The 12,977-nt window shown below is 40.0% G+C and overlaps 1 protein-coding gene across 3 annotated transcripts in view; it reads right to left on the bottom strand.

Moving 5' to 3' along the window:
- The window catches only part of ST3GAL1 (ST3 beta-galactoside alpha-2,3-sialyltransferase 1), a 131,052-nt gene that overhangs the window by 95,107 nt on the left and 22,968 nt on the right, over positions 1–12,977 (bottom strand). The window contains exon 1 of one of the 3 annotated variants that reach the window (XM_072603005.1): positions 1,650–2,867. The exons of the other annotated variants lie outside the window; for them this stretch is intronic. The gene's annotated coding sequence lies outside the window, so the exon portion shown is untranslated. Of the gene's footprint in view, positions 1–1,649; positions 2,868–12,977 lie in introns of those variants that run through there. 3 annotated transcript variants of the gene reach the window in all.

Here is a 12,977-nt window from a genome sequence, read left to right as displayed (position 1 = left end):
TGTGTGTGTGTGTGTGTGTGTGTGTGTGTAATCCCACCAACTACCCAGATACTGAAAAGTTTCAAGAGTTACAAATATTGTTTTTCCATGTAGGAATGTAAATAGTTCAACTTTACTAAAGTCGCTTATGACTTCTCTTTGCTGTTTACCTTTTCATGCTTCTCTTCATTCTTGTGTTTGAAAGTAGAATTTTCTTTTCAGCTCTGGTCTTTTCATCAAGAATGCTTGAAAGTCCTCTATTTCATTGAAAGACCAAATTTTCCCCTGAAGTATTATACTCAGTTTTGCTGGGTAGGTGATTCTTGGTTTTAGTCTTAGTTCCTTTGACTTCTAGAATATCCTATTCCATGCCCTTCGATCCCTTAATGTGGAAGCTGCTAGATCTTGTGTTATCCTGATTGTATTTCCACAATACTTGAATTGTTTCTTTCTAGCTGCTTGCAATATTTTCTCCTTGACCAAGGAACTCTGGAATTTGGTCACAATGTTCCTAGGAGTTTCTCTTTTTGGATCTCTTTCAGGCAGTGATCGGTGGGTTCCTTGAATACTTATTTTGCCCTCTGGTTCTAGAATCTCAGGGCAGTTTTCCTTGATAATTTCATGAAAGATGATGTCTAGGCTCTTTTCTTGATCATAGCTTTCAGGTAGTCCCATAATTTTTAAATTGTCTCTCCTGGATCTATTTTCCAGGTCAGTTGTTTTTCCAATGAGATATTTCATATTATCTTCCATTTTTTTTCATTCTTTTGGTTTTGTTTTGTGATTTCTTGGTTTCTCATAAAGTCATTAGCCTCCATCTGTTCCATTCTAATTTTGAAAGAACTATTTTCTTCAGTGAGCTTTTGAACCTCCTTTTCCATTTGGCTAATTCTGCTTTTGAAAGCATTCTTCTCCTCATTGGTTTTTTGAGCCTCTTTTGCCAACTGAGTTATCCTATTTTTCAAGGTGTTATTTTCTTCAGCATTTTGTTGGGTCTCCTTTAGCAAGGTGTTGACCTGCTTTTCATACTTTTCTTGCATCTCTCTCATTTCTCTTCCCAGTTTTTCCTCCACTTCTCTAACTTGATTTTCAAAATCCTTTTTGAGCTCTTCCATGGCCCCGAGCCCACTGAATATTTATTTTGGATGTTTAGGATACAGAAGTCTCGACTTCTATGTCTTTCCCTGATGGTAAGCATTGTTCTTCCTCACCTGAAAAGATGGGAGGAGATATCTGTTCCCCAAGAAAGTAACCTTCTATGGTCTTATTTTTTCCCTCCTTTCTGGGCATTTTCCCAGCCAGTTACTTGACTTCTGAGTTTCTTGTATAGCATTTAGAAGACTGGACTTGACATCAGAAGGACTTAGGTTGATCCAAATCCTGGACCTGCTTACTAGCAAATCAATTATCCTTTCTAAACTTCCAGCAGCTCACTAATACACACTAACTACAAATACTAGCTAGCCATTATAAAGCACTTTAATGTTTACAAAGCATTTTACAAATAATGTATCATTTGATCCTCAACAACCCCATTTCACAGATGGGGATGTTCAGGCAGAAGTTAATAGGTTTGCCCAGTGTCACAGAGCTAGTTATGGTCTGAAGCTGAATTTGAACTCAGGCCTCTCTAACTCCAGATCCAGCACCCTATCCACTATGTCACTTACCTCCTCATTCAAAGGCGGCAATCCTTAAATGGCAGCGCGTTCCCATGATGGGTGTTCACACCCTGAGGAAATCATAGAGCCTTCATATTCTGGAATATCTTGGGATTTTCAAAGCACTTTTCCATACAATAACTCACTTACAGTATGAGTTTGGTAGGGTAAGTATTGCTTGGCAAACTTATTAAGATACATAAAACTCAAGTCTCCGCTCTCAAGGAGTTTGTAGGTTAGATGAAGGTTAAAATCGAAAATACCACAGCATTTAATTTCTAATATACCTAATAAATGATAATGGCTGAATTATTATTCCCATTTGACAGTTGAGCAAATTAGGACTCCAAAGCGATCATGTAAGTGAAAGCCTTTGTGATCTTTAAGCCAGTATAAAAAATAAGTTCATTTCTGACTGACTGCTTGAATGCACAGATAGCAGCAGGGACTACTTTCTCTTAACTGCCTGTCCTTTTGGTGTTCCTGTTCTGTTTGCTGGGTGGAGCTGGTTTTTAAAGGCTTTGGCACATTAGAAACACCCAAAGAATAACACATGGAAATCTCCATGAATCAGGATACCTGGAAAAATGAGTGCTTCTGATGAAATGAATTAACTTATCTCTTCCACAATCTAGATACTTATCTCTGGCTCTGGTCATTCGGCTGTTTCCCAGGCCAGGAATACTCTCTCTCCATGTCAGTCTCTCTGTCTCCTCTTTCTGTCTTTTTCTGTGTCTCTGTCTGTGTGTCTGTCAGTCTGTCTATCTGTCTGTCTCTCTCTCTCTTTCTTCATCTCAGCCTACAGGCTTCCTTGGCTTCAAGTTCCAATGAAAATTCCATCTTCTACAGGAAGCCTCTCCCAACGCCTCTAAATTCTAGTGCCCTCCCACTTTCATTATTCCTATTTATCCTTTATGTCACTTCTTTGTGCATATTAGTTTATTTGCTATCTACTTCATTTGATGGTAAGCTTCTTGAAAGCAGGGAATCTTTTGTCTGAATCTTTTGTATACCCAGTCTTTGCACAGTGCCTGGCACACAGTAGGTGCTTCATAAATGTTTATTGACTATGAATGTTTACTCCAAAGTTCCCTTTATTTCATAATCAACCCATGCAAATATTTCCCGATTGTCAGATTATACTAGTCCAAAATGAACCAGACATTGACTCTTCTCTGCAATCAAAAACTTTGAGATACATTCCTACAGCTTAATACTTGAAGAACTGTCTTTGGGAAGCAAACCCCAAATGGGGTTATGAAAGTCGGGAACGACTGAACATCCACAACAAACCAACAACACTCCAATACCACCACCACCACCACCACCACAACCACCAAGAGATGGCAAGGCTCATTACCTCCCAAGGTACCCCATTCCTCTTTCATGCAGCAATCCCTGTCCAGATGTTCTTTGTTATATTGAGCTGAGGTCTGCTTTGGTGCAGCTTTCAGAAATGCTCTTAATTCTGCCCTCCAGGGCCAAGCAGAACAAGTTTAATAATCCCTTTTCCCACACAACAGCTTTTCAAATACTTGAAAATAACTATTAAGTCCCTCCCTTTCCCAATCTCCCCCCCACCTCCCAGCTTTCCCCTCTAAGATAATCATTCCCATTTCCATCAAGCCTCAAATAACATGGTTTCTAGTCCTCTGCCCACTCTGGATTCACTCCTATGGACATGCTTTATCCAGACAATGTCTAGTTCAAGGTGGTGCACGCAGTACCAACCCAGTGATATTTATGGATAGATAATGCTCCTGAAAATACCCTCTGTTACTGGCTTACTATTTAGTTATGTTTAATACATATACAGTTATCCCTTCTGCATCATAATATATTGTGGGTTGGCATAAGAAATTATATGGGAATATTTTGGGAGTTTTGCAGAAGCTGATGATGACATGCAAAGGCCAGCGGATGACATAGAGTCAAATAATTAACTCAGATTTTACAATAAGGTACTGTAAACACCCCATAAAAGAAAAAGAAAAGAATTCAGACTTCTTCTCTGGTACAAAACGAGGGCCAAAAATATAACATTGATTTTCCAGATTGTGGGGGCACCATGCCCTTAACCCCCATGGTGTGGAAAGGATTACTTTGTGGTTTGGTTTGGTTTTTCATATGTACATCCTTTCCTTTTAACTAGACTCATGTCCCATGACAGTGCTAATAACTGAGCCCATGGGCAGAGATTCAGATTCATAAAGTGTCTTCCCTTATTTTATTTGATCAATAGCTGTGCGATTGTTTTAAGGGAGGATTAAAGAAAGTTAAGATAGATTTTCTGAACTGAGGTTCTCAGAGGTCCATGGGTTCCCTAAAGTCACAAAGAGAATAAGCAGCGGTCATAGAAACAGCCCGAGTCTTCTCTCCACTGCTAGTCCAAGGCTATTTTCACCATATTATTCTGCCCTCAGCTTGAAAGGGCTTTGTAGCAAAAAGGTTAGGGAGCAAATGCTGAGATTCTGTCAAAAGGAAGAGCCAAAACAGGTTCACAGAATTTCAGAATTAGAAAATTGAGAAATTGCATAGCTCAAAACTTCATTTATCAGATGAGGAAACTGAAGCTTCCAAAGTGACAGATTTGTAGTATTTCCAAAACTCCTGATTATACAAGAATCTTTTCTCCCTCCCTTCCTCCTACACTCCTTGCCCCCTCCTGGGGGCACACTTGGCACAGGCACTCAGTGATTGCTTTCAACTGATATCACCTTTCCTTAGAAAAGGGAAGCCATATACTCTGGTTTTTATTTGTCACTATGTTTAAAGAGCCCCAAAATTAGAGTATCAGAGAGAGATGGCAGCTTCCTTTTAATCTCCCCAAATCTAAACCCACAGATTGAACTCTTTTCAAAAGGCTAATTTTAATGATGGTTCATCTAGCCTGGGGGCATTTGAGTATTTCCAGATCACTGGAGATCATTGTCCTGGTTCAAGGAAAAGAAAAAACCTCAGCATAAAGAAGACTGTTTTTCTGCCCCATAGCAGGTAGAACCTGGAAGACGGGCCCTGGCAAAGAGTCCAGTGGCAGGCTCAGAGGTCATGGAATATTGAAGCTGTAAGAGATTTTTGGAAGACTGAATGTTAGGATGAGAACCTAGAATGTTAGGGTTAGAAAGATTCATAGAACATACAATATAGAATGTTTGCTTATATTTTCTCAATCCTAGTTTCTACCCCAAATCTTAGCCCTTTCCAAAAATAATCATACGCTTTATCCCCTGTCTTCCAACGCCTACCACCAGTGTTTGTGGTCAGGCCCCAGGAGAATGAATTTTATTTAGTAAAACAAAACTCAACCTGCCACTATTTGATGAGGTATTTGGTTGGGAAAGTTGAAAGAGGTGAGCATCAGAGTCTGATAGCATGCCCTGCTCATTTTTCTACACACTTTTGTGGTTAATATATTTGACAAAACATCTGAAATGGAGAGTGTAGTAAGATGGCCAAACCTGCCAACAACCTTAACAAGCTAATCTAAAATCCATGTTCCAATATTCTACATTCTAAGATTTCTATCAGCTTTAATACCATGTTCTAAGTTCCTTTTTAGTACTTACATTCTATGGTTCTAGCATTCTGTGGCCTAAGATTCCTTTCAGCTCTAACATTTTGTCTTATATGTTCTAATATCCTAGGTCTAAGGTCCCTTCTAACTCTAACATTCTATGTAGTATATTCTAATATATTATCCTGTGTAATATAATCTGAAAAGGTTTTTATTGAGTCATTTTTCAGTTGTGTCTGACTCTGTGTGATCCCATTTGGGGTTTTCTTAGCAAAGATACAAAGAGTGGTTTGCCATGTCCTTCTTCAGCTCCTTTTATAGATGAGGAAACTGAGGCAAACAGGGTTAAGTGACTTGACCAGGGTCACACAGTTATTAAGTGTCTGAGGTCATATTTGAACTGAGGAAGATGAATCTTTCTGACTCTATACCCAGCGGTCTATCTACTATGCCACCTTAGCAGCCCTATGAGGTAAGTACCTAGGTATTATTATACACAATTTACAGATGATGCAACTGAAGCTCAGAGAAACCACACCGAGATAGTGAGTGTTCAAGGTTAAGATTTAAATACAGATCTTTACTGACAACAAATATATCTCTCTTAACCACTATGCCATGCTATTTCTCAAAGGCATATAGTGAGATAGAGCGTGATCAAGTAAGGGACAGATACACAGGTCTCATTACTCCCAAGCCAGTGTTCTTTTTGTTATTTCCTACTGTATAACTTCTGAAAAGAAAAGGCTTTGTTCCAATTTTTTTCTCTTTTCATCTCCATGAAGGTAGACCCTATTAGAGGTCTGTCTGCCAGGCTGGCTACCATTTTCATATATCCGTCGAAAAGGGCACAGATGTCCTTCTTGACCCAGGGATTGCCCATTAGCACTTACACCACAGAACATTCCTTTTGAAAGGCAAGCAGACCAGAGTGGAGGGAGGGGATGAGCCAGGGACACTTCAAGTACCAATGAGGAACTGGTCATTATTGTAGAAGTCCCAGCCTGTCTGTATGCCAGTCTATGCCTCTGTACATGATTTGGTTTTATTTTCCTTTTTTTCCTTGAATCTTTCATATTGCTCTCTTTCTAACACAATCTCCTCTGAATTATAGGAAATGCAACCTGTTGATAGTCTGCTTAGACTGCTGGATGCTTCTCTCTGTCTCTCTTGTGTTCTGTATTTTCTCTCCCTTCTTTCTGTCTTTCTTCCCTCTTTCAAGAGAAAGGATAAAACTTAGGTGAGAAGATGAAAGAAAATGTCACTAGCGGTGATAGTATATGGAAAGTATATGGAATATACTTATATGGATAGTATGTGCAAAACGGCAGAGGAGATAGAATAAGGAAGTTATATGTTAGAAATATGTTACGTGATTGCATATATATATAACCTATATCAAATTGTTTACTGTCTCAGGGAGGAGGGAGGGGAGGAAGTGAAAGGGAGGGAAAAAATTTGAAATTCAAAATTTTATTTAAAAAACATGTTAAAATTGTGTTTGCATGTAATTGGAAAAATACTATTTAAATGGTGAAAAAAAGTTATATGTGATCAGTAGATTTTCTAGATTTCAGAGTGCTGGAAAACAATGACAATTAAGGTAGCTGACTACAGTCTTTGAAGTCCATGCAGACGTGTGCTATAAAGAATAACTGAATTGTGTGTGTGTGTGTGTGTGTGTGTGTGTGTGTGTGTGTGTTTGGGGATGGGGGGAGGTATGTTTGATTATGAAAACAACGTTTCCTTTGGCAGCTGTGGTTGGATTGGTTGGTGAACAGAACAGTCTCAGCATTGCATCATCTTGGGTCCATGTGCAATTGGCGCACGTTGTAGGGAGAGGCAGGGAAAGACCCCAAAGCATGAAATCCTAGGGCTGAAAGATGCTGAGGAATATCACTTAACATCATGGGATTTTAGATCTGGAAGGGACCTTAGAGATAATTTCATCCAACCTCCTAATGTTATAGAGAACGAAACAGACCCAAAGAGGTGAATGCCTTGCTCAATCACGTAGTTTCCAAATTATGGTTCTTGGAACACTCTGGTACTCTCCAAGCTTTCATGTAATACCAGAGTTTTACGGAATTCCAGGGTGACATGAAACTCCAGACTTCCAAGAGGTTTCAGGAGACAGCTCTAGGGATTGGCCAGAAAATGAGATAGCTGTGGGGAAAATGTTACTTTTATTTTAGGTCCACCATGTCCTATCTCTTGTATTACACAAATTGACTTAGAGTCATAAGAATCAGGGCAAGTTATCCATTTACCGAATAATTTTGTTCAAACTTTTTTAAAATGAAAATTAGGTCTAACCAACTTTCATTGAGATTGAATATCTTCCAGAAGAGGTAGGAAAAAAAATCTATCATTCAATTCCTGAGAATGGAGTTAAGGGGTCAATGATTGGGACTTTGGGCAAAAGACATTCATCTTTGCCTACAAGATACAACCTTCCTGAAAGCTGTAGAATTCCAAAGGACACCCTCCAATTTGCATCCTAATAAAATTCAAGATGAAATACTCCAAATTAAGCCTCATATTTCTAAAAGAGTTTCAGTTCACAAAGTGCTTTCTTCAGAGAAAGGGAGGATAAAGAAGAAGGAGAAAGAACAGGAACAAGTTGTTCAAAAAAGGCTTAGATATATTTAGAAGTGACTGAACAATAATGGTGCATTAAGAGAGAGTTAGAGATCCAAAGAAGCAGGATGGAAGAATGGGATAGGAACCTTAGGGATCACTTAATTTAATGGAGAGAATGATACCTGGAGTACTGACCTCACAAAATTCTTGTCAGGTTCAAATGATGCAATGGATGTAGGCTGTTTGGCAAACTTGAAAGCACAATTTGTTCAGCCATTTCCCAGTTGACGGGCAACTCCTCAATTTCCAAAAAGCTAATAAATGCCATTATTATTATGTAAATTGAGGCAAAGAGAGGGAAAATTTTTTTGTCTTAGACACACAGCAAATTATTCACAGAGCTGGGATCCTAATCTAAGTGTCCTGACATTGACTCCAGTAACATTTTATACTAAAATACATTGCCTCTGGAAACCAGGTCTCTTGCCTCACCATCTGTCCTCCTTCCAACTATGCTGTTGGTTGATGATAGATTATTATCCACTGGCATTTATTAGGAATTAGTTTATTGAATTATCTTCAGTCATGCAGAAGGTTTCTGAGAAACACAGAAGACTAGGGAATGAGATAGGTGTGGCTCAGTAGCACTAGGTGGCACAATGGATAGAGTGCTGGGTCTGGAGTCAGGAAGACTCATCTTCCTCAGTACAAATCTGACTATGGACACTTACTGGCTATGTGACCCTGGGCAAGTCACTTAACCCTGTTTGTTTCAGTTTCCTCATCTGTAAAATGAGCTGAAGAAAGAAACAGCAGTCCCCTCCAGTATCTTTGCCAAGAAAGCTCCAAATGGGATCATGAAGAGTCCAATGTGACTGAAAATGACTGAACCAAAAAGAAGGGTAGGCTGAGTGGAGACATCTGACACCTGGGAAGGAGGACAGCAACATGCCACCTTGTGCTTGGCAAAGGGAACACAGAATCAGAGGGACTTTGCCCAAAACCCTTTAGAAGCTCCCTATTTCTTATCAAATGGAATCAAATACCTTAGCCTGATCTTCAAGGTCCCCTATAAACTGGTCCTCCAATCCCTCTACCTTTCCCTCTTTATATCAATCTACTCTCCATTCACATGTTCTCCATTTCTGTCCAAATGGGTTGTTTGCCTATCCATCCCTTAGCATACTGATACTTTCCCTATTTTCTTCATATCATTTCCTGTCCCTGGATTTCCAGCAAGCAAGGTATGCCTTTACTTGACTATAAGCTTCGTGAAAGCAGGGACTATGTTTTACAACAATACATCACCTGTCGAGGTAAGTATCAGACCTCAGCTCTGAACTCAGGTCTCCTGATTCCACAGCCAATTGTCTTTCCAAGTCCCAGTCTACAGATGGATGGGAGCAAGGACCTTACACAAGCATTGATTCCATGGTCCAGCCTCTAGCACCCTCAACTCTCTTAAAGAGATTAATGTCTACAGTGAGAGACTTGCTACATAAAACACTGTCTTTCTTGAAAATGCTTATTTTATTAGAAAATGAAAACTTGACTGATATTATAATGACCTAACTTGATCCCAAAGAAGAAATGAAAATGTACCTCCCTCTTTTATTGTTATATTTTTGGGTGAGGAGGGTAGAAAGGTAGGTATTATGGGTGTGGAATGCTAGATAAATGTCAGACTTGGTTGAACCATTGGTTAGATTGGCTAAACTGATATTTCTTTTTTGCTACAGATAACGTTATAAGGGATGGCTCTTAAATGCTTATTGACCGAGTGAAGGTACGGAAGGGGGTGAGAGAATGGACATACTGGGGAAATGAAGATGATAAAATAAAAACCAAATGTCTTAAAAGTACTTTTGAATTTCTCTCAGTAATGAAGGGATCCCTCATCAATAGTCATAGAACCATATAATAGTAAGATGGGAAGGTGCCTTAGAACATAAGACCGTCAGTACATAAAATATCGAATGTTAGATCTGCATAGCACCTTGGAATGTAGAATGAAAGAATGTAGAACATATAAATTAAGAGCTAGAAAGGCTCTCAGAAGATGGAGTTTTTGAACACAGGATATAGTCAGACAGAGGCTTACAATAATGGGAAAATGTTAGAGTTATGAGGGATTTACAAAAAGTAGAATATAGGAATCAGAGCTTGTTGCAACTGGAAGAGATCTTAGCTAGTACCTAATCAGGTGATTCTCCACCTGTAGGTCAGTGACTCCTGTAAATTTTAAAGGCTGTAATAATCCACAAACACACCAAACATTATACTTTTTATCCTCATTTTAGTTCAAACAAAAGATTCAGGCAGATTCAATATAATAAACAAATATGCCTCTTGATGACAATATACGTATTAGCATAAACATGCTGCTGTGGTCAATGATATTTTTAAAGAATCCTTTAAAATTTATATAAAATTTATAGTATGCTTTTCTTGATATGTTTTCTTAATCAGTGGCAACTAATAAGTACAAGAATCAACATGTGAATTTTGGCAAAATTCTTTGATTTTAAAAAGGAGTCCTCTTACACTAAAAACAAAAAAAAGGTAAAAACTTTCCAGTTCCCCTTCTCCCTTTAGGCACAGGAAAAGTGAGAACCAAATCTCTTCATAGGGGTCTGTGGCCTAGTTTCTCAAAGTCTTTGAGATCGCTAGATTCCTGTCATCTTCTGAGTGAGAGGACCTTTTTTCCTACGGTAGGTTTCCCAGGGTTGTGCAAGGAAGGGGAAGAAGAGGGTCGGGGGGGAGAGGAAGTTCAGCAGGGCACCACCAACAACAGTCACATTTGATCTTTCTTTTTTTAACTTGTGGGGAGTCAGCGTTGGCCCTTAATTAGGCAGGCTCCCAGCCCTGCCCTGCCCAGTGTATGGTGACTGTTCTCACTAGATAAGAGACTTCATTTTCTGTGGGAATTCTGTCGGAAGGAAATACCATTCTAACAGCACTTGCCTCCCCCAGCCTTCCTCCCTTATTATGCTGAGTTCTAAAGTTAATTGTGTTGTGTTTTGTTTTTGAATACCTGAAATGCTTAAGTTCCAAAAGGAGCTACTAATTACTTAGGATATGGGACTCTTGAAGTCTGAACTTCATCTCCGAACTACGAAATGGTTGGAAAATGCCCATATAAGCACAAACTCAGATATCAGAAAGAGGGAGAGAAAGGCAGCTTTCCTGCTGGAGTATAAGCTCCAGGAGGGCAGCTAAACCCTAGATCTCTCCTGGTAGTCAGCACATAGCAGGTGTAGAGTGTAGGGGTTTGATGTCTTACTACCCTATGATTCCCTAATAGAGACAGTCGACTTTTTTTAAATTTTTTTTTATTTTTTACCATTTACAAACATTAGTTTAACAGAACACACACATAAATTAACACAGGCAATACTGACAAAAGCCCGGGGAACTCACCCAGTAGAGTTGTGTCTCTAGTTGCTGTATGGAGCTAAATTCTCTGCACTAAGACAGAGAGGCCTCATAGGCAGACCTGTATCTTTGCATACACACAGGCCCTTGTAAAATGCAATTGGAATGATAAGAACTTGCAACATGGTTTAAGATAGGGGTGGAGAACCTGCGGCCTCAAGGCCACATGTGGCTCCCTTGGTCCTTTGAAAGAGCTGCACTTGAGGACCTAGGGAGCCACATGTGGCCTTGAAGCCACAGGTTCCCTACCCCTGGTTTAGGAGGAAGGCAGGGTATCTGAAATCAAGTGCCCACTCTGTTCCAAGTCACTTAATTTCTTTTTGTTCTTTAGCTGCCTCCTTTGTCTAATTAAGACTTGGACTAGATGTTCTTCCAACTCAAAAATTCCATGATTCTGATGTCAGGAAAATGAAGTCAGTGTCTCAATAAATTTGTTCGAGACTGTGAGTTCCTTTTCTTCTGTCCCTGATATGGGTCACTAAATTAGGCTCCTCTGAGGAGTCAGAGGGAGACTGGACATAAGATCCCCTGCCCTTTTTAATGGAGCCTTTTGTGCTCAGGAGGTTCTGGTGATGACCTTCAGTTCCATCATCTGTAAAATTGAGGCACTGGGATTTGACAACCTCTGAGGTTCCTTTCAGCTTTACATCTATACTTCTAAGTCTGGCATCCATCCTCCCCCTCCCCCCCCCCCCCCCCCCCGCCCCTTTCTCTATTCAAACAGTCACAATTCTCATTTCAGCCCTTATCACCTCTTGTCTAGGTTACTGTCTTAGGCTCTGAACTAGCCTTCCTGCCTCAAGTTTCTCCCCGCTCCAATCCATCCTACACACAGGTGCCAAAGTGATTTTCCTAAAGCCCAGGTCTGTCCACACCATCATTCAAATAACTTCACTGACTCCCTTTGGCCTCTAGGTTCAAATATAAGATACCTTAGTTTTGAAAGCCTTTCACAGCCTGTTACCAATCTATCTTTCCAGCTTTATGGAGTATTATTCTCCTTCCCACACTTGATGGTCCAGCTGAATTGTTGTTTTCACTGTTCTTCATATATGAAGTATCCATCTCTAGTGAATTTGCACTATCTTATTGGGCCTGCCAAGTGGTGCCACAGTGCATAAAGACACTGGCTTGGAGTCAGGATGACTCATCTTCCTGTTTTTCAAATTTGATCCCAGATACTTACTAGTTATGTGACCCTGAGCAAGTCACTTCACCCTGTATGCCTGGGTTTCCTCATCTGTAAAATGAGCTGGAGAAGGAAATGGCAAACTGCTCCAGTATCTTTGCCAAAAAAACTCCCAATGAGGTCACGAAGAGTAAGACATGACTGAAATGACTGAACAACTAAAACTCCCCAAGTCTAGGATGTACTCCCACCTCACAGTTACTACCTTTTTTATTTACTTCAAATCACAAGAGACACCTTCTACAGGAAGCCTTTCCTGGTTCCTTCAGCTGTTAGGACCCTCCCCCAAAATATTAACTGCTTGTTTTGTGTATATATACCTGTCTACATGAATTTCAAATGCAAACAGTCAATACAACAAAATGGAGGTCTTGAATCAGGGCGAGTGAGTTGCAGCTTGGGGTGCCACACAGCAAGTGCTGGAGTACCCCAGGAGGGGGCTGGGAACAGGTACTAGAGCAGGGGGAATGGCCAAGCTGCAGGTGGGAGGTGGGAGGTATCCCACAGTTTCACCAGGTAAGTTGTTGGACATAACAAATCCATAAAGAAAGTTCAGGAATCCCTGGGGGGAGAGTTTGGGACATTTACAAAATAATCAGAGGTTGGAAATGATGAA

Source organism: Notamacropus eugenii, chromosome 4, assembly GCF_028372415.1.
Source record: "Notamacropus eugenii isolate mMacEug1 chromosome 4, mMacEug1.pri_v2, whole genome shotgun sequence".
NCBI classification, from domain to species: domain Eukaryota; kingdom Metazoa; phylum Chordata; class Mammalia; order Diprotodontia; family Macropodidae; genus Notamacropus; species Notamacropus eugenii.
The sequence above is the reverse complement of the archived record's forward strand: the minus strand, read 5'-3'. Positions and strand labels throughout refer to the sequence as shown.